The sequence below is a fragment of the Ambystoma mexicanum genome, chromosome 1p, assembly GCF_040938575.1.
Source record: "Ambystoma mexicanum isolate Mex_15411 chromosome 1p, UKY_AmexF1_1, whole genome shotgun sequence".
Lineage (NCBI taxonomy): Eukaryota > Metazoa > Chordata > Amphibia > Caudata > Ambystomatidae > Ambystoma > Ambystoma mexicanum.
The window spans coordinates 1022679389-1022706335 of NC_090921.1; positions in this window are offsets into that span (position 1 = coordinate 1022679389).

Below are 26947 nucleotides of genomic sequence, written 5' to 3' on the forward strand. Positions count from 1 at the left end.
CTCATCTTTCTCGATCTCTCCTCTGCCTTTGGCACAGTCAACCATTCCATCCTCGTACAAAGGCTCCAAGATACCCTTGGTATCTCGCAACGGGCACTGGACTGGCTGACATTGTTTCTTACAGACTTCTCTTCCCACGTCATCCTGGCCACCTTCTCCTCTCCTACTTCCTTATCAACCTGTGGTGACTCTCAGGGTTCTATCCTCTCCCCTTGGCTCTTTAACATTTACCTTGCTCTGCTTGCATGCCTCATCTCCTCCTTCTCCAAATTCCAGTGTTACGCAGACAACACACAGCTCTTTTTCAAACATCCGACTGACCCTCTTGCACCCTCCATCAGCCCTGACTGCCTATCTGCCATCCAGTCCTGGTGCACCTCCAACAATCTCTGCCTCAAAGCATATAAAACTGAGCTCCATCCCATTGGGAACCCTGCTTCTTCCCTTCACTCTGGCCTTCCTCCTTGGGCTCTCCCCCTGCTCCTTCTTCTGAAACCAGAAACCTTGGAGTCATCTTCAACTCCTCTCTCTCCTTCCTCCCTCACTGTTAAGATGGATTTCTGAACTGTGATCTGGAGGGGCAGAGGTTCAGAAGGCCAGCCTAGTTTCTTGGAACAGGGTAACCTCTGGACAAGCCAGACCAATCGGGGTAGCGATGGCGGCAGTCAAGACTAAGGGCCTCATTACACGTAGTGCGGTAAGGGTTTACCGGTACCGGTAAGGGCACCGGTACCGGTAAACCCATACCGCCTTACTACGAGGTCCCTTTGCGGGTTGGTACTTTAACGCCTGATGTTTAGCAGGCGTTAAAAACCAAACCGCAAAGGGACCAGGGTGCTAATTACGGTACTGCAATTTGCAGCACCGTAATTAGCGCCTTCCCCATTCCCATAGAGCCCTATGGGGCAAAAATCGGAATGGGGAAGGGCAATGGGGAAAGGGGGAATTACCGCCCCGCCAACCTTGGAATAGGGCGGTAATTCCCCTTTCCTCCAAGGCGGTGCCGGTATTTTACCGGCATGGACCAAGGTGCTAATAGCTCCTTGGTCCTCCTCCTCCTACCGTGTAATGAGGCCCTAAGTCTCAAGAGGGGTGAGGGTGACTGAAAGACCTCAATGAGCACACAAGGCAAGGACACTTACAAATTACTCCAGACAGGTGTTATATTAAAAATATAGACACATTTATTACAAGGCCTTTGTAACATCGACCATAGCAAAGAATCCCAATAATACTAAAGTAAACCAACACATCACAATCAATACAATATATATACAAGACCGAGGGGTCTAAGGAGTTAGGAGCACGGAATATGTAGACCACCTAGATGGGGAGGAAAACAGGCAGTGCAAGTAATCGTTAGACCCAGTTCGACATCAGAAATACACCTAAATATGAGGTAGTCCACGCCCTACGAAGAGAGGAGCCTTATGCTCAATAGTACCTGCACGCGCTTGTGCCAATGGACAAAATAGGGTCTCTTCAAGGATCTTTGAAAGTTCAGGAAGGTGGATAGGCGATGAAGAACATGTCCCCACTACTCAAGCAAGGCCTCCACTTGTGGGCAGAGGCAGGGTGAGAGTGTGGGATAGAGTCGCTATTTCGCAACAGCGGTAGAAAATAAATGGGCTCCTGCGCGAGGGGCCTCCGGTTGTGGTATGGACTACTCACCGGTCCCCGACGCAGGCAGACCCAGACTTCACCAGTTCAGTTCATGTTGCTGGCAGGTTCGGATGTGACAAGCAGGACGTCTTGACACCGTGTAGATTCCGCAGTAGCAAGATGCAGGGTCGAGGGGGTCACAAATGCAGCAAACGTGCACAGGTCGTTACCACAGCAGGGCAATACGGCAACCGCGGTTACTCTGGTCTGGGCGCACTCGTTTCACTTCTGACCTGGGAATGCCAAGTGTACGGAATTCGGTGTGAAGGTGCCGTGGACACACAGCTAGCAGTAGGCCAAGTTTCGAGGGCTTCCCCGAAACGGCGGCGGTGACAGAGCAAACGTCCCACGTAAGCTGGTCAGTCCACTGGTTGGCCCAGGGACACTTCCGAAGAGGCTTTCTTGCAGGGTTTGATGAAGGTGCCGAGCATAGTTGGTCCCACTATTCCAATGGGTCGAAGTGCCTTCGCAGACCTTCTAGGACAATCAGAGGCAAAGGGGTCTTGCAGGACGACAGCGGGCGCCAAACCTTCCAGCGGGTCACCAGCAGTTCCTCGACTCGGCTTCTTGTTGCAGGATACTTGGCTCCTTATCCCTTGTTCGGTGTGAACTCAGGAGATCGACATGGTAGTGGTGTTTTCGGCCTCCTCTTATCCAAAGTTCCCTTTGCGCCAAAACGGAGAGGACCCAATGGGAGATCTGCTCACAAACACTCACTCCATACGTGGACCAATCACGGACCACGGTGGTCCCAGGCATTCAGGACACTCCAGACTCTCTGGCACCCAGGATGTGTATTGGGAACAGACATCCCAACCCACATCCTGGAGGCACACACACAAGGCATGCAGAAGCCCACGAAAACATTGGGTTTCGCGAAAGTGCATGACCAAATAAGGACTAACCCGGGTCGGCTTGACCTGGGGAAGGTGAAGGGGCAAGATGGCCAAAGGACAGGACAAAGAACCGCGTGGCATGGCCATTTTAGAGCCAGACCACCTATTTGTGCCAAACGCGGTAAGCGCTGATAACATGGCAAAAAAAGGTTCAAAACATAAGATAAACGATAGCTGCCACCAGTCCTGTCTGTGACACACCTGCACAGCTCATGATAAGTCCAGAGAGAGTTTCTAGGGCCTTTGGAATGACTAGAGACCCAAGCGTGCGGTAAGGTAAATTACATTGCACTCTTGTTACATGTTGCGCAAAAGCTGCAACATGAGGAAAGGACTAAGGGAAACGAAGTCTCCCAGTACTGACTGTCTTAAGGGCATGTCAGTTTCCCCATTAGAATTGAGCGAAAGCCCAGAGGAGTGCGGCGGAGGGCTGTGCTTCTCTGGCAAAGTTTAGAACAGGGTGTAAAACAGCAGCAAAAAGTTTGGGGGTTGCCACATGGAGGGAAAATTACATTCAAATATGAAATCTTTCCTAACACTCACACTTAGAACATTGCCAAGAAGTCCCACTTTCAACTCTCAAAGGATTTCTCCCTTTTCTCACTTTCCCCCAGAGGCTCAATATTACCCAAGCCTTGGTTCTCTCTAGGCTTGACTCCTGAATCTACCTTCTTCCACTCTGTGAACCTTCCAGCTAATCCAGAATAGGGCAGCAAGACTTATCCTTGGCATTAAGCTCAGGGACCGCATCTCCCCTGCCCTTAGAAAGTCTTCATTGGCTCCCAGTTGCTGCACAGATTAAATATAAATCTTTGTGCATCATCCACAAATCTGTCTGGGCCAGGGGGGCCACAATATATTAAACATTTCCTTACCAAATACTCTCCCTCTAGACCGCTAAGTTCCTGTGGCACCAACTCTGTGTGTAAAGCATTTTGCTAAACAGAGGGTAGGTGGTCAATCGCTTTCCTCAGCTGGCTCCCTCCTCTGGAACATCCTCCCCCTGCCTCTGCACTTTGAGCAGGACTTTCCTAAATTTCGGAAACTCCCCAAGATGTTCCTCTTTACCTCGTCCTTCCCTTCTTCTCTTCTCTGCTAATCCCACAGTTGCTGCGATTGGTCTCCAGGGCCCTTATGCATCCTCGGGCCCCTGACCGCCCACACCCAATCAGCTCAGCTCCTATTTACCCTCAGCACTTTCCTTGGCACGCTCTCCAACCTGAAGGCTCACACTTAATCCTATCATGGCCTCTGGCCGTGTAGCACTCAACAACCCAAGCACTTAATCTGTGGCTCATCCCTGAGCCTGGACCCCCCACCACTTACCCCTTTTTCCCTCTTCCTTGCTGCACTTGCACGTTCTGAATACTCACAAGGCATAGTAGGCCCGTTCTTTCTTCCTTTTCCCTCCTTTGTTCTTATTAAATATTGTGTTTTGTAATGTATTTCGCTCCCGGTTTGGCATGGTATTTTCCTTGCTGTATAAGTGCCTAACAAGCAAACAATCAATAAATAAATATTGGCGATTTGCATCATGTGGGGTGTGTGCCAGATTTTATTAGCCACCTCAACAACATCTTTCTGGGTCTGAAATCCGGATCGGCCGGAAGGTCTGAGGGCCAAGACCTTAGAGAGTACGCTCAACCAATTCTTGTTTCTCGGGAGTGGGAACTCCTATGAATTCCGTCAGTTCAAACATCCTGTCGTAGAAAGCCTTAGCTGAATGAGGAATGTCATCCTCTGCTTTGCTTGATGATGAATTGTTGTCCAGAGTTCCAGCAAGATCCAAGGTCATAGCTGACAAAGCTGTTGACTGCGGAGGGGCTGGTGGATGGTGCCGTTGGGGTAGGCGACTGAATGGGGGCAGGCCCTGGAGCAAGGGGAAGGCTTGGCGCATCTCTATGCATCGTAGGTATGACTGGAGGCAACTGGAAATAAAGGCAGCTGAGTCCTCATCTCACTGATAATCCCCTTAAAATACTCCTTCATGGCTCTAGACCTAAGAGGGTTTGAAACCTGTTGAAGAACCTGTCTTTGGAGCCAGTCTGAGGCTGGGCGGCATTTGTCGGAGTCCATGTGGCTGTTGGCAGCGCCGCAGGAAGAGGAGCCCATGATGACGTAGATGGGACCCAGTATGGATGTCTGTGTCGATTTGTCCAGGACCTAGGGGTCCATGGAAGGGCTGCAGATGTTGAGGTCAGATAAAAACGGTGCCAATTATTGCACTGTCAGCTCAAAAGAGGCATGAATGACCCTCTTGGTACTGTAGACGGCAATGGCACTGGAGATTCACAGTCTTGGCCTCTTGGTATAGACCTTGTAGCCAACTCCCCCAGCAAACAACTGGCCAGTGGTCCCGTGTCAATGACATGGACAGTCTGGACCAGTCGCATGAGTCAATTTAGGATTTTGCTTGCTTGACTTATTGGTGCACTCATTGATAGCCATTTTGTTTTTGTCAGCGATTTTGTGCCTACCAAAGTGGAGCCCTTAGACTTATTTCTGAAGAGATCCTCAGGCTGGGTGGATCCGGGTAGTAAGGGCAACAGGAGTCTCGAGCGAAGGCCCGGGAGGTACTGAAGAATCCTCTGCAAGGAAGTTACCAGTAACACCTAGCCCCGTGGAACTTAATCTGGTACTAGGCTCCAAAGAACCCTTGGTCCTAGAACCAGTGTCAGATGTTCCAGCATAGGGGCCACCCTTATTGTCTCTTGGAGGACCTGCAGGATGCCCCTCAAATGTGGTGGTCCCAGGGAAAGAGTCGCTGAGTAGGGGGCGGAGCATCAGAAAAAGTGTTCTTGCCTCAGCGGAGCGTGAAGCTCTGCGACTTTGATCTCTGGCAAACTCCTGACCATGGAGGGGAAGCACCAAAAAGTTCCCGCCAGCGGCTAAGTCATTAACAAAGGATGTTGGAGCAGAGAGCCGAACACAACGGGCAAGCGTTCTAGACGGGTCAGGCTCAGACACCTCAAGCAGCGAATGAGCATGTCTGAGGGTGGGAAACTGTTGATGCAGGAGGTGAATCCGGCTATCACCGTTGTGTGACAATGGTATGGCAGTGAAGCCAAAGGTGTAACAGCGTGAGAAATTTAGAAGAAAGCATCTTTTATGAGGGGAAGCTGAAATGACAAAAAGAAAAAGGGTTACAGAGGCACATGGAGCGTCTAGGCCTGTCGAGAGGTAAAACGGACTGATGGGAGAGGTCGGTGGGAGGAGTCAGCATGGGTGGACACGCAGGCCTATGCATGCACAAATTTAAAGCAGAAGTTGACTTTTTTGCAGTCTAAAAGGCTCTGCTCCCGTGGGAGGTACTCACATCAGCATGGAAGAAAGGGGATAGGACATAAGAGTATGGGGCACTTCCTCTTCCCCTCAAAAATGTCAAAAACATTGCAGAAGAAGGTTACCTGAACCCTTGCCTGTCCGCGATCATTCCAGAGCTTGAAGGATGGCTTGTGCAGTCCCTTGTTCGCTTTGGTCCCAGTGGGTGGTTTGTGGAGGTGCGCGTCTGTTTGTCTCAGTGAGTTCAATAAGCAGGGTTTTATTAGTTTCCTGAATGTTATGTGATCTTCCATCGTTCTTATTTATTTTCAGATAGGAAAAGGCAGTTCCTCTGAATGTCCTTTTTTGGAGTGTCTTGTTTCTATTTGGAGGATGTTGCTCGATCTTAAGTTTCTCTCTGGTTGGTAATGGCTCATTTTAGCTTGGAGGAATTTGGCTCCTTGTCCGTGTAATGATTTCTGGGCTATGTGGAGGGCTTTGAAGTTAATGCATGGTACACACCAATGCCGCCTTACACTTCTGACAGATTAGCAGAAGCTTTGGTGGGTGATCAGCAATTTTCAGACTTTCCTTCACACTGACAAGCAGCAAGCCTTCAAATGTGGCATAATCAAGGCCAAGTTCATCGATCAGGACCTTCTTGAGGCTTCAATACACATCAATAACATCAGTAGAGGCATGGATTTGGGCGCTGACGGGCGCAGAGTGGCATGGATGCATGCTACCAGATTTTCTGAAGAGGTTCAAGACGAACACTGCACTTGCCTTTCGATGGTCATGATCTATTCCATCCATAGATGAGGAACTGAACAAGAGGAAAATGTCTACCCAGACTGCCAAGTCTTGAGCAGCTCCAAACCAACCCATAAGCCTTTTCAGCAGTTGGCTTTCTCCAAGGATGCCAGACAGAGGTCATTTGGCAGGTTTTGTGGTTACCCCGACAGGAAGGCCAGAAACCCTGACAGGTACCCCTGCAGCCACAGAAGGAAGCAGTCTTGCTCCTTCTCAAATTACCTATTCATCAGATCATACTGTACAGCTTCAGCAGACCCAAAGAAGCAATGATGTGACGCGCTAGAACCACAGAACACCATTCAGCTGCAGGCTCCCCTGTCACGCTGGCAGATAATTTCCTAGGAGCCATGGAAGCTGTCAAAAGTCTCCATGGGTTGCAGTCTTTCAATTCGATTTCACCCTGCCTCCTCTTATCCAGGTGGGTTCCACCCCTCTTTTGGAAGAGGTCAACAAGCTCCTCTCCATGGAGGCTGTGGAAGTCAACACTCGGGCCAGAGGGGCCACTGCTTCTATTCCAGTCTATTTTCTGTGCCCAAGAAGAATCAAGTTAGCCTGCGGGCAATCCTAGATCTTTCTACCTTCCACCTTTTCCTCCCAAAAAAAGAAAATCAAGATGGTCACACCTGCCAGGATCCTTGGATCCGTTCAAGAGGACGGCTGGTTCTGCGCCGTGGACCTGAAGGATTCATACCTGCATGTTCCCATCTGGGAACCCCATCGGAGATTCCTGAGGTTCTCCATCTGCGAGAGGCATTTTAAATAGATGGCCCCCCAAGAGTATTTACCAAACTGATGAACACAGTCACCAATGCCCTTCTTCTGAGGGAGGATGCACATCTACCCATACTTTGACTGGATGGTCAGAACCCCTCCTGTGCACCACGCAGCCTCATCGGCTTAAGCATTGACAGACGCATTCTTCATTCTTCATCCATCAACCATCAGAAATCAACTTTTGTCCCTTCAAGAAGACTGACCTTTCTGGGATTTGCTGGGGGACTCTCAGGCTGCAAGGATTTTTCGATCATGGATAATGTATCTTGGATATTTCAGCTGCCATGAGCCATTTTCAGCAGAGGCATGCTACCTCCGCTTGGTTGGTCCAGACACTCCTTAGGTTGATGGCTTCATGCATACTTTGCAATACGCTAGCATGCCTGAAAATGAGGTACACCCAGTTACCGGAACCAATCTACAGGGCAACAATCAACCATATTCTGATCCAAGCCTTTTTAGACGAGGACTCCACATGGTAGAGCCAGCCCACCAACTTGACTTGTGGAATTCCATTTCAGGAACAAGATCAGAGCACTGTGTCACCATAGACTTCTTCCTTGTGGGGTGGGGAGCCACTTTTGATCCTCTCCAAACACATGGCATGTGGTCCCTAAAGGAGATCCTCCTCCATATCAACATTCAAGCTTCAGGCAATATACAACACCCTGAGAGCATGTCTGCCAGCACTCAGAGGGAGGAGCTATCATCCACACCAACAGTTCGACCTCCATGTACCTATTTATTTTTGCATTTGTTGCAGCGCTCTAAACCCTTGGCCACCAAGGCGCTTGTTACAGTAGGATTAAAAACAGGGCCACCTAATCTCAGAAATGTTCTGGGATCGATTGATATTAGGGCAAGAAGTGGTTTTGACAACACAGATTTTAAGGGTGTTAAAGGCACATGGGTTCGAATAGTGCTGTGTCTTAATAATTTTGGGGCTGATTCATGGAAGTTGTGTGCCGAAAAACGGGGATTTGTGGGCCATTCTGCCCGCAAATCCCCATTTGTTAAACAGGGACTTGCGGGCAGAATGGCGCACAAATCCCCGTTTTTCGGCGCACAACTTCCATGAATCAGCCCCTTTGTCGTCTTCTCTCTTTCTTTTCCTCCCATTTTGTACGTGACAAATTGCTTCTGTTCTTAATGTACTAGGAGTTCTCTTGAGAAAAAGGGAAGAAAAAAAAGTTACCATCAAGCGGCATTCGAGATTAACTCAATTTGTCTGAAGGTTGATTCAAAACTGCAATAGAACGTGTATTTAAATTCATTTTTATGTTTTATCTTTGTAAAACGGTGAAAAGTCGCTTTATCAGCTAAAACACCATTTAAAAAAAAAAACAGGTATGTACAGTCAAAGGTCATAGCAGATAAAAGCAGCGAGTGTTCATGGGTTAAGATTCATATAGTTCCCTGTTTGAAAAGCCAGTTTTCAGCTGTTTCTGGAAAGTCCAATATGATTGCTTAATGCTGACGGTAAGTCGTTCCAGCATTTAGCTGCGGTGACAGGGAAGCTTGACCCCCACCCCAGCTCTGGTTCCTCTAAATCTTGAGGTGATGAGTCTGTGAGTACCTTGTTCATACCTGAAGAATCAGGTATGAACAAGACAACCTCCTAAACAGGATGACATCCCAAGATTACAAGTAGGTGATCAAACTTTGCCATGGCCGAGAACAGCAAGTGTCCCCCGCACTTTCGATCAAGTGGTACTTCCGGAATCTGTAGTCGTTTCCCTTGAACTCTTCTAGGGTCCTGGAGAGATTCTTCATCTGAATCTGGAAAGAAAAATCTGAATGCAGAACCAACGCAGTACTGGGATACCACTAGCTGCCAGACCCCAAAAAACTGATCTGATAAGACAGATCTAAAAACAACATAATTTTTAATTTTTAGCTTGTTTTTAGTCCTGTTGAACCACAGTATACCAACTGACCTATACAGACTGGACACACTTCTGTGGGGGTGAATACAAAGAAACGGCACCTAGCCATAAGGAAATGCTTCCTCCTCAAGATGTTCATGAAGCAATAGATCTGGTTGAACTACTTTTGTGTTTTTTAACTTTGTTGGAAGATCACACATTGTAGCGGCAGGGCTAGACCTTCTCCACTATTTCCTTTCAGATAGGCGGTGCACCAGCTCTGACCTAGGGACAGCGTAACCCTACAGGGATAGGTTGTGCTCCTTCTTAGGGATAGTGCTAGCATAAACACAAAAGGTACATTTTTGAATAACCTCCGATGCAACGCTCTATAACTGTTCTTGTGTGATAAAAAGTACTGAATACTTAACAGTAGGGCTACTACACCTTATAGGTGTTTGCCTTCTGCCCAAACAAGTTCCCTGTTTGTTCTTCAATCATATCTTTCAGCCACTTGGGCCTATCGCACCAACCAGGAAATTCCTTTTTCCATCTGAAACCCGAATGTGCAGCGACACCTTGAAGGTCTCCCTATACTCTATCCCCCTGTCAAGAAACCTCACCCTGTTTGAGATCTGAACATTGTCCTATCATCAACGCTCAAACCCTTTGAACCTATGGCTGCCACTGGCCTGAAATTTCTGTCATGAAAAGTGTCCCTTTTGGTGACACTCAAGTCTATGCATAGAGTCAGCAAGATCCAGGCTCTATCCGCATCCGAGCCCCACACTGTTTTCCAGAAGAACAAGGTGGTTTTATGCACCCACACAGTTTTTCTACCTGAAATAGGGCCTCATTACACGGTATGCAGTAAAAAACGGCATTTACCGGCATGGCGCTATTAACGTGTCCGTCTAGTCAAGAGGGTGCTAATTGCGTAGCATTACGAGTACGCAGACACAAGCATAGCGCCATGCCGGTAATAACCCTACCGGCATGCCGTTAAAGACCCCAAAAAAGCCCTTAGCGGCACCGATGAAAGCGCTGATAGCACTTGCGACCTCCAGAAGCACGCAAATAGCAGACACTGCTATTAGCGGTCACCGTTAAATAGCGGAACCAGAAATAGCGTCATCGCACAGGAACTGGAAAGAGCACGGTGGCCATCTTTAAAAACACAATCCATTGCCATCCTCCGCCCCCTGGACCTTTTTCGACAACTGTGCCTTCCCAAAGCCACGAGGATCCCCTCACCATGCCAAAGGCCATAAAAAAAAACACTGACCGCCAGCGTAAAGAGAAGTTTACGAACAAGTAACTCATTATGCTGACTGAGACACTAGCAGCAAACTCTGAAGTGGTATTTGCCAACGAGATGCAGCGGGAGACCCTAATCCGGAAAAAGGCCATCTGGGCAGAGGTCACCCTGAAAGTGAGTGCGGTGGGCACCACCACCCGCACCGTCCGGGAGTGCAGGAAGCGGTGGGACGATCTCTGCCTCCAGGTCCGCAGCATACTGTCTGCGAACCGCAACCTGGCCATGGCCACAGGAGGTGGCATGGATTAACCAATTAATTTGAAGGAGTGGGAGGAGACCTGTGCCAGCACGATTGGTGTCGAATCAATCGAGGGAGTCTGGAGCATGGACCATGGTGTGGCCACTACATCAGATGGAGGTAAGTGGACACATGAAACAATGCACTGTGAATGTTGATGCACCCCCCAAATGTGAGGCCACATTCACCGCATGGATGCGGCCACATTCATACATGCACACAACCCTGCCCATGTGAGTGTCACACCCCAACACACACACACGCATCACCACAGACAAGTGCCACACAGACCCATGCATGGAAGACCCACTCAACAGCCCCATCACCTGAATTCCCACCAATGAAGTGCCAATGCACAGAACAGCATGATGAACTGAATCTGCATGAAGCACGTTGAACCATCACCAATTCCATCCGCCTCTTTGTCCCCCACAGGCTCACATACAGACAGCGAAGACCCTTCCACTGTGACTAAGGCCCCCCCTGCAAAGAAAAAAACCCAGGGCACAGGAGACAGGGGACACCCCCACCACAGCAAGTGGCACAGGGGGGAGTGAGCCCCTGCAGAGGGGCAAACATCTCAAGATCGCCACTGTGCCAATACCGAAATCTACACCAGCAACAATTGCCACACCTACTGACGTGAACCCCCCACCACAGGTCACACTCACGGAGGGGCCACACTCCGCTGCTTATCATCTCATTATACATTAATACACTGGTGACTAGTCAAAACACAGGCTTGGACTTCGTCATTGTGTATGTGTACTTTATTGATGACAGGGTCCATTTTGCGCTTCACCACAGACACCAGTGCACTAATACCCATATCCATCCTACAGAGTTAAATTGTGTCTCAGAATATTTGGTTGATCAGATGCTATCGCACATCGCGTCCCTCCTGGGCATCGCCTCTTGCATGACCACCATCCCCGTCACCTCCGTCCTCAACACCATCATCATCCTCATCAGGTGGTTGCATTTCAAGGTCAGGGGGCAGTGGCACATTTCGTCTGATACACATATTGTGCAGCATGACACATGCCATGGTGATCTTGGCCACCTTCTCATGGCCGTACAGGAGAGCCCCACCCGATCTGCTTATGCACCTGAACCGTGTCTTCAAAAGGCCAAAAGTCTGCTCAATCACGACGTGGGTACGGGTATGGGCACGATTGTAGTCCTCTTCGTGCCTGTTCTGTGGGTTCCGTACAGGGGTAAGGAGCCACCTCTTTAGGGGAAAGCCGGTATCACCTTTATGGGGGGGAAGAATGGGGACCTGTTACTCTTCACCTCAAGAGCGGCCTGTACATATCACACAAATCGACTTTGCATTTTGATTGAAATCCGCGATTACCAGCATGCATGCAGACGATCTGTGTGACTGCAATGTGCAAAGGTGAGCTCGACCCTGCAAGTGGACATGCCCGATTCATGCCTCCGACAGTAATTAACATGTCCTGGGTGAGTCCAGGTCTTAGGTGTCCCTGGGCCCAGGCAAAATTGTTACCACACTGCTAGTGTACTGCCATTCCGATATCGATGTTACCATGCTGTGAAGCATCACTTCAGTGGTGCTATAGGTGCGTGGTTCAATGCTATGGCTAGGGGTGATCCCTTTGCATGCATTCAAGGGAACATTGCTTTATTGATGTTGTGCTGCGCTAATTCTGTATAACTATCTTGACGCCATGTTGCTGATTTGTGTATTATGTGGTGTGGCATGATGTGCAATGTGGATGTGGATGGATGTGTGATATTTGGAAACCTGGATTGTTCTCAATGTTGTGCAGCTTCAAATTGTATGTGGGTTCTTCTCAAGTACATTGTGGCCTTCCCTGATGGACATTGGCGTACATCTGTATGTCCATTTGTCCTACAGACGGCTGCCTACACCCAGTTGGAGTATGTATCTCCCCCCCAATCACACCCAGTTGGAGTATGTATCTCCCCCCCCAATCACACCCAGTTGGAGTATGTATCTCCTCCCTATCACACCCAGTTGGAGTATGTATCTCTCCCCCCCCCAATCACACCCAGTTGGAGTAAGTATCTCCCCCCCAATCACACCCGGTTGGAGTATGTATCTCCCCCCCCCATCACACTGCCATGTGCTTGTCGCTCCATGTAGCGTGGTATGGTTGAGTTCCACAGGACCATTGAATCATGGGTTGATCCGGGAAATCAGGCACAACCATGTGTGATTATCTTGTTTGCGTCACATACCATTTGGACATTGATAGAGTGCAATTGCTTTCTGTTTCGGTAGACTACTTCATTGTGATGTGGGACCACCAATTCCACATGTGTACAGTCGATGGCCCAGATGCAACTTGGGATGCCTGCCAGTGAATCGAAGCCAACTTTGGTGTTTGCAATCTCCTGTGCAGTCCGTGGCAGGAATATGTGTTCACGTGCATGCTTCAGGAGGGCATCAAGTACCTGGTTCAGCGTGCGTGAGAATACTAGTTGTGAGATGCCATGCATCTGTCCCACTGTATGCTGGTAGGTGCCTGTGGCCAGGAAGTGGAGCACGGTCACCACCTTCAGTAGAGGGGGGATGGCAGTTCTGATGTCTATGAGGCTCACAATGTCCTCAGGTATCATGTCCACGATGCTGGTGATGGTATCCCGGTCCAGACGGTACAGGGTGTGTATCTGCTCAGGGGTTAGGTTAAATGGACTGGCTCGGATCCTGGGGATTGGTGGCTGCCTCTGTGGTATTACTAGGTGCCCTGGTGGTGCTTGCTGTGCCTGTCTTGCCCTCCTCCTCCTCATTCTCCTGCGTCTCCTCTGTGCTGCCTGTTGTTGCTGCTGCACTGCAATCATGTCCTCCAGCCCATGTAATGCGCTAGTATTGGAACCATCTTGGTGTGGGAAGGGGTGTGTGAAGGTGTGTGGTGTGCTCCTTTTGTGCTGGCACAGTCTCCATTGCCTCCACCTGTGCTGATTGTGTCCACCTGTGGCAGGTGGGAACACTGCTCAGTTCTCTTAATGGGTGGTTTGCGATGCCGGTATTAGCGCCATGCCGGTAAGGGGGTTTTGGCGCTTTACCATGCCGCTATTTCCATGCCCGCATGGCTTGTGATGGTGTGCTATTAGCGCATGCCGCTATTTACGGGATGAAGGGTCGTGCGCCCGCGAACTAGCCGCTATTAGTGGCACCGTACTTAGCGGTGCCACTAATAGCGGTAACCCGTGTCGTAATTGGGGTTGGGATTTAACGATACCGGTATTCCATTACCGGTAACGTTAATCCCTTAACGCACAATGTGTAATGAGGCCCATAGTGTCTTCATTCCACATTAACGAGGAGGTAGTATTGCCCACCTTTTTTCCAAACCCCCAGTCTCCGGCTGACATTTCTCTCCACTCTCTCGGCATCAGGAGAGGCCTAAAGTTTTACCCGGATCGTACTAAACAGTTCAGGAAGTCAGATGCCCTTTTCGTTACTTTTGGCGGTCAGCACCCTGGCTCCCAGGCCTCTAAAGCCACTGTTGCCAGGAAGCTGGTATCGGGCACTGTTATTCCATGCAGAAGTGTGAGCTTCCTAAAAGCATTCATGCTCATGCCTTTAGGGCCAAAGCCACGCTGTGGCTTTTCAGTGTAACATGACTTGGGATATTAGCAGGGCCGCTACATTGTCTTCACCATCTTCTTTCTGTAAGCACTATTGTCTAAACATCAGCTCTATGGCTGGCGCAGGTGGGATTAGTCACCGTGGCACGCACACACATGCACAAAATTAAAAGGGAAAGTGTAATTTTTTGCATGCAAAAGGCTACAGTCCCGTCCCCGTGGGACTGACTGCCATCAGTATGGAGAAAAAGTGACTATGGACTAGGAATACAGTAGTCGCTACAGTGAGTAACTGTTTCTTACCCCTTGATAAAATCCTGCAATAACCTGGGAAGCCCAGGAAGGCTCTCATTTGAGTCTGGTAGTGGGAATGTCCCAGTCCATCACTGCCTGGAATTTGGCCTAGAAAGGCTGTTTCTTACTGCCACCCACTTGGTGTCCTAACCAAGTCACAGTTCCCTGCGCTATGAGGCACTTGGAGGCCTTGACAGTCAAGTCAGCCTGCTTCATGGCTTGATGCACCGGTTCCAGATGGGATAGATGATCTTCCCAGGTATGACTGAATACTACAACGTCCTCAAAGTAGGCAACATGAAGTCCTCCAGTCTTAACGGTACCTAGTTTACCATCCTCTGAAAAGTGGCAGGGGCTTTTTTTAACCAAAGGGCATAATAGTGAACTGGCAGTGTCCTTCTGGAGTGGAAAATGCTGTTGTATCCTTCAGTTGATCAGTTGAGCCAGCCTACCAGTACCCTGCCATGACGTCTAAAGTACTCATGGACATGGTAGTGCCTTGTCTCTCAATTAGCTAATCTGCTCTAGGTATGGGGTGTGCATAGGTCTTGGTGACAGAATTAAGCCTCCTCTGGTCCACACGAAACCAGAATTCAGTTTTCTAGCTACTGGACATTTTAGGGACCAGTACCACCGGGCTAGCCCAGGGGCTGCTGGCGGGCGGGCTCAATCTACATGTCCAACTTCTTGGAGACTTCCTCCTTGATGGTGTCCTTGACCTTGTTGGACATCTGGTTATTCATACTCTTCACCGGCTTAATGTCCCCAGTATCGATATCATGGATTTACCCAGTCCTCTGGATAAGTGGTGTATCTAGACTTTCTACGCATGTAAATCTTGTAATTACGCCACATCTGATATTTCCATACTTATCGTTTATGTGCAAGCAGAGGACACAACGCACACGTTAGTTTGGAATGCTTTCTGTTTCTGATGCTGACACAAATATTCTCCCCAGCTGCCGCAAGTCTCAGTACTAGGCATGGTTTGTTGGAATTAATATGTTCTCCAACCTGGAAAAGAGCTGAGTCTGGTGTGGAGATCAGCAGAAGGGATATGTTTGCTTAAAGTGTCTGAGTCCTCTGTGGTGTTTTGGGGGGTGGACCTGTGGGCACACAGGCTGTCCTGATCAGTGCTGGGGTGGGTTCCTCAGTTGCCCAGGTCACACAGGCTTGGGTGGTTGTTTTGCAGTGGGCACCCTGACTTATGGATGGAGCCATGGGCACATGGCTGGACAAAGGCCTGGGGGTACTCAGGGTACACACTCTACTCTGTGGTCACTAAGATCAGTGGGGGCTGCAGTACCGTGATTACACGGCGTCAGCCTGCAAGCACACTAAATGAGATATGAGACAGAAGTGCCATTCATGGAGTCTGTCGCCGATCTAATGCACATGCCAGCTGACGCTCCTTTTATTGGGAGCCAGTCATGACGCATCATTCTTAAAGGGGACAACACTACACTCCTCCTTTATAATTGTTAATTTATAACGTGCTTAATATCAGAAGTGGTTTCTAAGTGTGGAATTTCGAACCTAAGTTGAGCTGCGTTGTCTTTCTTCCAAGACAAACGTGTTGCCCCTGAGCTATCCTTCCTCCCCTATCCTATCCATTTTTCCATAAAAAATGAATTAGAAACTTCAATGTAGATCAAATAAATCAACAGTCACGAGCAGCAATACTTGGTCCACATGGGAACCGTGGAGTAAAGCAAATAAACACATACATTAAGACTCAGTAAATTACAAACATTAAAGCAACCATAACCATTAACTCGCAAACCCCCCGCCCACCACGCCTACTTGTCATTTATTTAACTCTATTACACCACCACAGTATGAGCAACATGTATGATAATGGTACGCCATTAATGTAACTTTTCTACAGTCGTAACTGCACCTATGCTACCCTGTTACAAACCTTTAAGAATATGGTACATGTGAGCACACAGCATCAAATGTACATCCTTACTGAGTCCACAGTGAGCATTCGTTGTCGATGACAGTTCCTTGGGGATCTTCCATCAGGCGGCGACAGCTGGCAGCACTGGGCAGGACGCACCGCTTCCTCCACCACCCCTCGTGCAGGATTCATAACTGATGAACCCATATGCATGCATTGTTGTAAGCCGAACCCCGACCCTCACCCAAAATGATTGGTCTCACAACATTTTGTAAAGTGTTGGCAATAAAAGGCCGTAGGATTTTATTGTACAGATATGGTTATGCAGATAAACAAATAATCACCTATTATAATAATATCATACTTTTGGACACTGGGTCCTGAGGTTACCCCCTCTGGCCCGTGCCGCCACACATGGGCAGGTTACCGGCTGGCCGTGTTCCCCCGAAAGTATCTCCTAATAGCCTCTAGATGTGAGAGTTGCCAAAATTTCCCGAAATAAATGTTGCATGCCTTGGATTGATAAGTGGGTGCCGTCTTTGTGAAAAAAGATCCAGATCACCCAGGGTAATGGCCGGGTGTTTTATGAAACCCAGCCCTCTTGCTGCACAGAATGTCTCTATTCCCCTGTTCAGTTTTCTTCTAGCAGTGTCTATGGATTTGTAGCAGTGGCCCCCCCGCCATTTCTTTCTGGGAAGGATGGCTGAAAAATATATTTCCGTTTCCCTCCAGTTGTGGGAAATGCCCACCAAGGAGGAGCAGATTTCCTCAAATAGGTTTCTCCTTCCTGAGTTCACCAGGTCGTTGCCCCCCAAGTGTATTATGAGAAATTCAGGCGGGTCTCTGTATGCGACTAGCTCTGCTAGTGTTTCGTGGATGTCGGCCCACCGTAGGCCCCTGTAACCCTGCCATGAAGCAATGGTATTTTTAAACAGCGGACCTTCTTTGGTTTCTTCCGCCCATCAGCCTGTCCTGAAGACGAATGAGTGGCCGACAATCCATGCTGAGTTGAGCGAGGTCTTCCCGTCGCCTGTTGGTTCTGCGAGGGGGGAGGAAAGGGAAGAAAAAGCGAAAACGGGGATGACTCTATATTAGCTGTGGTATGATGTAACTTTTGTAGCAATCTGACTTCCATCCCCCTATGTTTTTTAGCTGTGCTGGTGCCAGGCCTCCCTGCCACGACGAGGTGGCGGCACCTATTCTGGAGGAGTGGGTACCAAAGTCCTTTTTGTCCCATCCTGCGTTGCCGATCGCTTTCATCAGCACCCCTTTAAATTGGTAGCAGCTTAGTGCCGAGGCGTCTCGGTGGATTAAAAACTTCCCCCCAACCTGGGGTCTTTGTGCGTAATAAAGGTTGGTGATACATACTGGGCAGTTTGTTGCATCGTCGATGCAACAATTGTTAATGGTTCTTTTGGCCCCAGTTTTTGTTTTTTGGATTTCTATGTTGACGCTGTCTTGTCTGACCCTGACTTCCATGACGCCCAAACCGTTTGAGGCCTTGGTGCTGGAGGCGATGAGCTCTCCCACCCGGAAGGCCCCGAAGTAGGCCAGAAAAAATGCTGTTTTGAATAGTACAATCTCATATGGGTGCCAGCATATGGCTTCCAACTGGTCTGTTATTTTTACTAGTTTGTGGAAATCGAGGGGGCGGCGGGTGTCTATCTGGGGCCCTTCCACTCTGGCCCATCCTTTCATAGCGTAGGAAATGAGGTCGTTCTGGGTGGGATCTGTGTTACCACGCAATTTTGAGAAATATGATATTGCTACTAGGTGTCTTTTTGCCCAGTCTCTCTTAAAGCCCTGCTCATGCGCCCATTTTAAGAATGTTTCTATGTCTTTAATCGTAATTAACTCGACATGGTTTAAACCTGTGGCTCTAAATACCGTTTGTAAGCACTTACTGTATTGAGTTGCAGTAGTGCTTGCCAGTGCTCTCTCTGCCATCTCCATTAAGAAAACTGGGCCAGGATTGGAACTTTCTATGGGCAGGGAGTTGTTGGCACCCGTTTTAGAGGTGCCTGTATCATGTTGGACATCCCAGCCTGGGCTCACTGGCGCTGGCGTTGATGTCAGTATTTTGTTGGCACCCGTTATTGAAGTTCCTATTTCTATATGAGCATCCCGGCCATTGCTCTTTGGCGCCGGCTTTGATGCCCTTATTTTGTTGGCACCCGTTTTTGAGGTGCCTGATTTTTGTTGGACAACCCGGCTATTGCTCTTTGGCTCCGGCGTTGATGCCGTTATTTTGTTGGCACCCATTTTTGAGGTGCCTGGTTCTTTTTGAGCACCCCGGCCATTGCTCTTTGGTGCTGGCGTTGATGCCGTTATTTTTGGGTTCCCTTCATTGCCCAGCATTCTGCTGGTATTGGCGTCATCTGTCCGGGCGTGCAGCGCTTGCTCCTGGAATCTTGGCCACTGAAAGCGAGATAAAGCATCTGCAATATTATTGTTTGCTCCTGCAATGTGCTTTGCTTTGACCACAATATTTTCTTGAAGTGTGACTGCTGTAATGGCTCGTAGGACTTTCAGCACTAAAGGGCATTTAGTGGATCTTCTGTTTATGGAGCCTACCACGGCCATGTTGTCGCACCAGACCAAGAGTTCCGTGTTTGCTAGCTGACTGCCCCAGATGTTTAAAGTAAGCCAGATGGGAAATATTTCTAGGAGGGTGATGTTTGTTGTCCACCCTGCCGCTTGCCATGTTATGGGCCAGTGTCCTGCCACCCATTCTGTGTCTAGTATGGCTCCAAACCCCTTGCTCCCGGGTGCATCGGTGAAAAGGACCCTTTTTGTTGATGTGTTCAATGGCGTACGCCAAAGTGTTGTCCCGTTAAAATCTTTAAGGAAATTTCCCCAAATTTTCAGATCTTGTTTCACCTCTGCGCCTAGTCGGATGTGTAGGTGGGGTTTGGTGCAAGATTTGATTTTTAGTTCCAGACTTCTGGAGAATACCCTCCCCTGAGGGATAATTCGGGCTGCGAAGTTGAGGCTTCCAGCTAGGGACTGGATTTCTTTCACTGTGCCTTTGTCTTCTGTTGTTAAGCTTTGTATTTTTTCCAGGAGTTGAGCTATTTTTGTTTCTGGAATTTAGCATAGGCCCTTTGCGGAGTCTATTTCAATGCTTGGAAAGATTATGTTGGTGGCTGGTTTGGTCGTTTTTTCGCTGCCAGGGGAATGCCCCATTGCGCGGCCATTTCTTCTAATGTCGCCAGGGCTCTGCTGCATTTTTCAGAGTTTGCTGGCCCCATTACCATGAAATCGTCGAGATAGTGTACTATCCTGGACCCTGGTCTCTGTCTTTGAAAAGCCCATTGAAAAAAGGAACTGAATTGTTCAAATAATGCGCACGATACTGCGCATCCCATCGGGAGGCACCTGTCTACATAAAATTTGTTTTTAAAAGTGAAACCTAGCCATCGCTGTGAGTCTGGATGAACTGGCAGTAATCTGAAAGCGGATTCGATGTCCAGTTTGGCCATCAGGGCATTCATGCCGCATTCCTGCATGAGTCTTACTGCTTCTTGAAAGTGTGTGTATGATACCGTGGATTCCCTGTGCGGAATGCTGTCGTTTAGCAATTGGCCTTTGGGGTAAGATAGGTGATGAATTAGCCTCATTTTCCCAGGTTCTTTTTAGGGAACCAGACCGAGAGGCGATATTATGAACTCTTTGAGAGGCATGCGGTCCCAGGGTCCTGCAATCCTGCCTATTAGTAATTCCTTCTTTCGACCATTTGTGGGTTATCCCTGGATGACTTCAGGTTGTTTGGAAAATTCGGGGACCCGATGCCCTTGAACGGGATGACAAACCCCTGGGTGGAACCTTGTCGGATTGTTTCGCTGGTTTCTCTGTCTGGATAATTCATGAGGGCCTCTCTAAAATTGTCTGGATTGATGGGTGAGCAGCCCGGAGTTAGACATGGGGTATGGGGGATGCATCTGATGCTATTCTTTTGTATTTTTTGGTGGTAGTCTGGTGCAGTTACTTGCTGAGTGGTCACCGTTGCAGTTTGTGCACGTGTGTTTGTACCAGCATTCTTTCCCCCATGTGCATTGGTTTTTCCCAAAGTTTTTACAAAGGGTGTTAGCTTTCTGAGAATGGTTTTTGTTCTGCCTGTGGGTATTAGATTTAGCCCCCCATGGCTGGTTCTTCTGAAAGGGCTGCTCCCCTTTTTTGTAGTTTTCATTGTTGGAGGGTCTGGGGCCCTGTGAGTTTTTTCTATTATTGGGGGCTATCTGCGCGGTCTCTTCTTCTGAAGGAGGCTCTGCGTTTAACATGTATAAGTCGTTCTGGACCTCGTCCCATTCTATGGCTGGCCTCTTTGACATGCTTCTCCTGAATCTAATATCGTATGCTAGCCAGGTTTTTCCTTTCGGAGCATTTTTTTACTTCTCTGATTTTGTCCATGTATGCCCATAATTTTCTGCCATCGTGGGGAAATTTTTCTTCATAAATAGTTGCCAAGATGGCGAAAGGCTGTAGCCAGTTGTCCCAATTCTGTTCTACCTGGGCATTTGTGGCTATGGCTTTCTCTTCTATCTTTTCTGGATCTCTAAAAGCATCCTTTCCTTTGTGTTGGGCTTCTATCAGCGAAAAGATTTCAATGAACTTTTTTGCCCATATGGCTTCTTTGATTGTTACATCAATGTTCCATGCTAAACACCTTTTGTATCTGTTCAATATTTCTGCTTGAAAAGATTGAAGTTTTTGGTCTATTTGGGCACTACTAATCATTACTGTGTCTAGAGAGTTGCTGTTGCTCGCTCCTGACTGTCCTGGGGTATTCATATTGGGGACTGACCATGCTTTTAAAGCCCCCGTTGTGTCAAGAGCTGCGGTTGTTGGCGTAGTTACAATTGCGATGGCTGATGTTGGTGTTGTTGGCACCTGTGATATTGGTGTTGCTGGAACTGGTGCTGATGTAGCTGTTGGTGCTGGGGGGGAGGGTGGTAACTGTGATGTCCAGTACTAGTGGTAGGGTGGGGTCTGCCTGCCTGGACTCGGCTGTGGGAAGAGTTTGTTTGCCCCTAATTTCTAGCAATAGTTGCTGCATATCACTCATGTTCTCGTACAATCTAGACAGTTTTTTGTTACCTTTTCCCATGCCTTCTGAAGACTTCCTTCTCTTTGCCGGTGTTGTCTCGTCCTCATGACTGGTTGGTATGGGGACCCCTTCTTTTGGTAAGCCATACATATTTTCTCTGACCCAGGCCCAGCCGTAGTGTTCTGCTGCCTCCAGGGCTGCCAGCAAGTGGGGCGATTTCAGTTTCTGGGATGGTGCTGGAGGTTCCCGTGATTTTCGTTTGGGACCCATGTCTTTGAAGGTCTGTCAAGATGAAATAGACACGGGCGTCTTCATCTGGGTGCTTTGTTTATTTTTTCTCCACGCTCGTTCGTGCCGGCCTTGGATCTTGCTTCTACATGCGTTCTCCCCGGGGTGTCTTCTGTTTGAGCATGGTTTCTCGCTGCTCGCCTGTAGTTAGGTGTTTTTCTTAACAGTACAATGTTCAAAGGAGGGGAGAAAAGACGCTGCGTAAGCAGTGAACTTTTAAGACTGCTAAAGAAGGAAAGTGTGGAAGACGCTGAGTGAACAGCAAACCTCCTGTCAGTTTGGGTCCCCGTTCAGGGTCCACAAACAGATTGTGTTCTCTTAGAGCATGCTGCTCTTATTTATCAGACCCAGGGAAGCCCTGGGTCTTTGATGTGTATAGTGGTGGGGGCTGTGCGCCAGCCCCCGGCCGGATAGCCGACATGTCTGGTTCCCTGAGGAGGGGGCAGGTCTTTGAACCTGGGCCCTGCATGCCTTTTGGTTTTCCATAGGTGCTTAGCACCTTGTTGTTTGGAGGAAGGGTGAGGCGTTTGTTCGCACCTCACCCTTCTTCGGCTTTGTGCAACAGAGTCTGCGTGTCTCTGCGCTTGTGGCGGAGAGGAGCAGGCGTGGGGGCGGGAGCGGGAGCTGCCCCTCTGCTAGACTGACGGATGGTAACATCATTTACTCTGCCTCGCCTTGGGTGGCCCTGCGGCATTGCCCATCAGTGTTTGTGGGTGGGGCAGGCTGCAAACCGCAGTGGCGGAAGGGAATTGGGGGGAAGTGTCACTGTCACTCACCCCATCTCACAGCTCTCAACCATTTGTGTCACAAAGGCGGGTGAAAACACCCGATTTTGTTTTTGGCTGTTGAGAGCCCATTGAAATGGGCGTGCAGGATTCTTGGCGGGTGAGTCCGCTGTTTACAAGGCGGGTGACACCAGCCAAAAGCGTGTGAGTTGAGAGCTATGCCATCTAGGTCCAGCCGCACGAGCACCCTCTCGGTGGAGGACCTCGGCTAAGTCAGCGCCAGTATGATAGTGGCCCAGTTTAGGAGAGGCGGCACCATGCAGCAACTAAGCTCCCCCAGGCAGTATTCATATCCTTGCAGCAGCGGGGTGGCCGGCATTGGGGGTCTCCCCCAGTGAGTGCAAATGTACACTCTTCTCCCTTATTTGTATTTGAAGAGCTCTGACCAGGGAACGCACTGTGCTCACTTATGCAGGAGGGGACCAGGCAGATGTCATGGCCATGCCTTGTTTCCTCTCCCCCAGGCAGGAGTTATTTGTATTATTATATTGGCCAGGAGCAGCCTCACCGTTTCTCCCCTTGGGCAGGAGGTAATCAATTTGGCCTGGCGGGTTGCTTTTCACCTCTTCTCCCCTCCAGCGGGAGATAACCAGATTAATGCAGTGACAGACACTGCGTCACACTTCCTCCTTCTCCCTCAGGTGGGAGACAAACAAAGTCACGTGGTGGAACGGAATTCACTGCAATCTTGGCCCGGGATCACCCAGAGGCCTTATCTTTTACGGTGCCACTCACTGAGTGATTTGACTTCTTTTTTTTTTTTTAAACTGCTCCGATCACGGACTGCACAACGTGGCCCAGGAACACCAGCGCGGCACAAGTGTCAGAAGCTGTATGGTACCGTAGCTTGGGTAAAATCTGCTTTAAGAGCCAAAAAGGCGGTATTAGCAGTACTGTCCTTTGAAACCTTTTCTTGGAACTGAGCAGACGAGTGATATCAGCAGTAAGTTGTGAATAGCCTGTGATAAAACGCTGATAAAAACTGGCAAAACCCAGGAATCTTTGGCTGACTTTCATATCCCGAGGCATAGGCCAATCCAAAACTGCATTTATTTTATGGGGGTCCATATGGATTCCAGAGGGACTGATGATGTATCCCAAGAATTAAATCCCTTCTTGATGGAAAATGCACTTAATTCTCTGTTTTAGCGTAGAGATTATTGGAAGCCAGAGGGACCTCTGAGACGTGGCTTATGTGTTCAGATCAGGAAGGTGAAACCCACACTGCCACTCCAATTAGGTCAGGGAACATTGAGTCCATGAAGCGTTGAAAAATGATGGGAGCATGGAAAACTCCAAATGACATGACACAGTATTCAAAATGCCCTAATGTCGTTACAAACACCATCTACCACTCGTTGCCACCACCGATTCGCACCAGATGGTATGCCTTGCATGAATCCAACTTGGTAAAGATCACAGAAGCCAGCAGGGATTCCAGTATGTCACAAATCAAGGGCAGCAGATATTGGTCTTTGACAGTGATATAATTTTGAAGACGATAATCAATGCACGGGCGAAGAGTGCCGTCGTTCTTGAGCACAAAAAACAAGGGCGCCCCTGCTGGTGATTTTGTTGGAGTTATGTACTGCTTCTGCAGAAAGTCGTCCAGAAACCACAGCAATTCCTGTTTTTCTTGTACAGTCAATGAATAAACCCGCCCATGAGGAATGGGCTTGTCTGGAAGGAGGTCAATACCACAATCATGTACTTGATAAGGCGGCAGTGGGATCTGTTCCGGTTCAGCGAAAAACATGTGAAAGGCTTTCATATTCCTCGGGTATTTTCTGTAGAGTGCAACCCAAGATTGGAATGGGGTGTTTCTGGCAACAGCCTGACTGTAGTCTTCTGGAGAGGTACTGTGTACTTGTGGTCCACAAAACATAATGAATGAAACAACCAATCAATATGTGCATTGTGGCATCTGAGCCAGGGTAATCCTTGTATAAGAAGGTGTTTGTATGACATCAAATGCAATAACTACAGTATGGTCACCGATGTGCAAAGTCATAGGGATTGTGTGTTTCCGCACCAGACCGGAAGCTAGTGGTGAACCATCTATGACTTCAATCAAACAAGCAACAGGTTTGGGTAACAAAGGGATGTTGGATCGGAGGGCAAACGCTTAATCAATGTAGTTTCTGCATGCTCCTCAATCACGCAAAGCAGTGGTAGATACAGTACCATCAGATCCACACAAAGCAGACTTCCAGAGGGAAAAGGATTGACGGTGGCCTTGGCAAAACCGAAGAAGTTGGAAGGTTTTCTTGGATCATACATGGGCTTGTTGCTCCCTTCTGTTCCTGCAACAAGCACTTTAGTTTCCCGCTAGTTTAGCATGTCATAGAAGACGGGTTCCCTAGACAGTGCCCACTACCACCCCAATAAAGGCACAACCGATGGAGCTGGCTTTTTCTTCTTTCAGCATCAGACAGCAGTCCCCATATAGCACCCAGCTGCATGGGCTCTTTTGAAGCATCTCTGATTTGTTGAGGCATTGGCATGGGCAATGGTATGGATCGGAAAGGGCTGTTTCCTGCTTTCTTCTGTTCTCCTCGATGTTCAACCAAACAATGGTCAATCCGGATAACATAATCTATTAATCCTTGTAGAGTATCCAGTTCTGGAGAATGGACAAGCTCATCCTTGTACTCCTCACTGAGGCCTCTCCGAAAAAGCATGCGATGCATCACCTCTTATTTGCATTAATAGATTTTATGAACTTGGAGAATCAGCAGCCAGCTGGCGGAAATGACTCTGATAAGCCACCAAATCTGAATGTCCTTGCTTGAGATCCATTAATTGTTTGAGATGTGGCTGTGGGGGACTGAAATACTGATATGGCCGATATGTATGGGGCTGCCCAGGTGAGAGCACTGCCCATTGGATTACTCAAGATAAATCCGATCTTGGCCTTGTCATGTTGGAAATGTTGTGGGCGGAACCTGAACTGGATCTTGCAATGGTTAAAGAATTCCATCAGTTTTCTGGGGTCACTGTCGTATTTCAGAGAAGAAACTTGGGCTACAGTACTTTCGCCCAAAGCCACTGATGTATACCTATGCAGGGCACCACATAACAAGGTGTTCTCCTGTTTGACGGATGCAACCTCTAATTTTAGAGCCTGTAGTTCATTCCGCAGTTCTTGAACAGCTTCCATGGCATCAGTGACTTGTGGGCGTCTCAATCGGTCAAGTATCTGATCACACCACTGTTGGGTTCATTGTCATGATGCTGCTCTTCGCTCGTCTTGGATGATCCAGACTTTGTTAGGCTGAAAGTATGGCATAGGGCTCCACCCCTGTGCCCCTCCTGTGCATAGGTAAACTGGGGAAAGGGACCTAGAGGTTGGTTCCCCCTGCCACGGAACAGCTTTCCCAGATTAACTTGGCATAGAGAACGTGCAGAGAGATGGCGAGTAAAGCTGGAAGAAGAGTAGATCTGCTAAATCCAGGCACAGCAGACCCAGGTGATGGAAATAACTGATCCAGAACAATCAGGCAACCGGCAGGGACCAACAGGAGCAAGCCAGGAGAAGGGCAGAAGGCAGGCACTATTTAGGGCAAGCCCAACTAAGCAAGAAAGAAAACATGCATGAAGCTAAAGGAAACAGGGCTAGGAAGGAACCAGCAATGGAAGAAAAAAATGGTTAGGGCAAACACAGGCAAGAGCAGGAGAAGGGCTGGGGAGTACCAAAAGGGTTAGAACAAGGAACAGGCTTTAGTGCACTGAACCACACAGAGCGCATTGAGACGCGGCTGTGTGGTGTTCTGCAGGCTTTGAATAGACCACTGCTCGCGCGTTGCGTTAATTCCAGTGGAGATCCCCATGGTAACGAGGGACACAGCATTTGTGAAGCCGAAATTGGGAGCCCACAACATGTCTCTGCGCATGCACCCCAGAGCAACATGTCAGCGTCCATCACAGAAGCGCCAGGACGAAGCTTGCCTCCACATCGCAGTCCGGGCCACAACTGTCTGCCGCCAGCCTGCCCGGTCTGCCCGCTGGCTACTCCATGTGACAGCCACCAATGCGGATAGTATTTCCAAGTAAACTGCTGCGGGCCGCCACTGTGATAGGCATGGGGCATGGCTTATATGCGCTTTGGCAAAAACAGCATGCATTTCTAAGTGTTTGTGTGATAAATTGAATTCTGCCTTGAGGGAGTACAAGGATGATTAGGGGTAAAATGTCCCACTCAGCCCTCACACTTCTACAAAC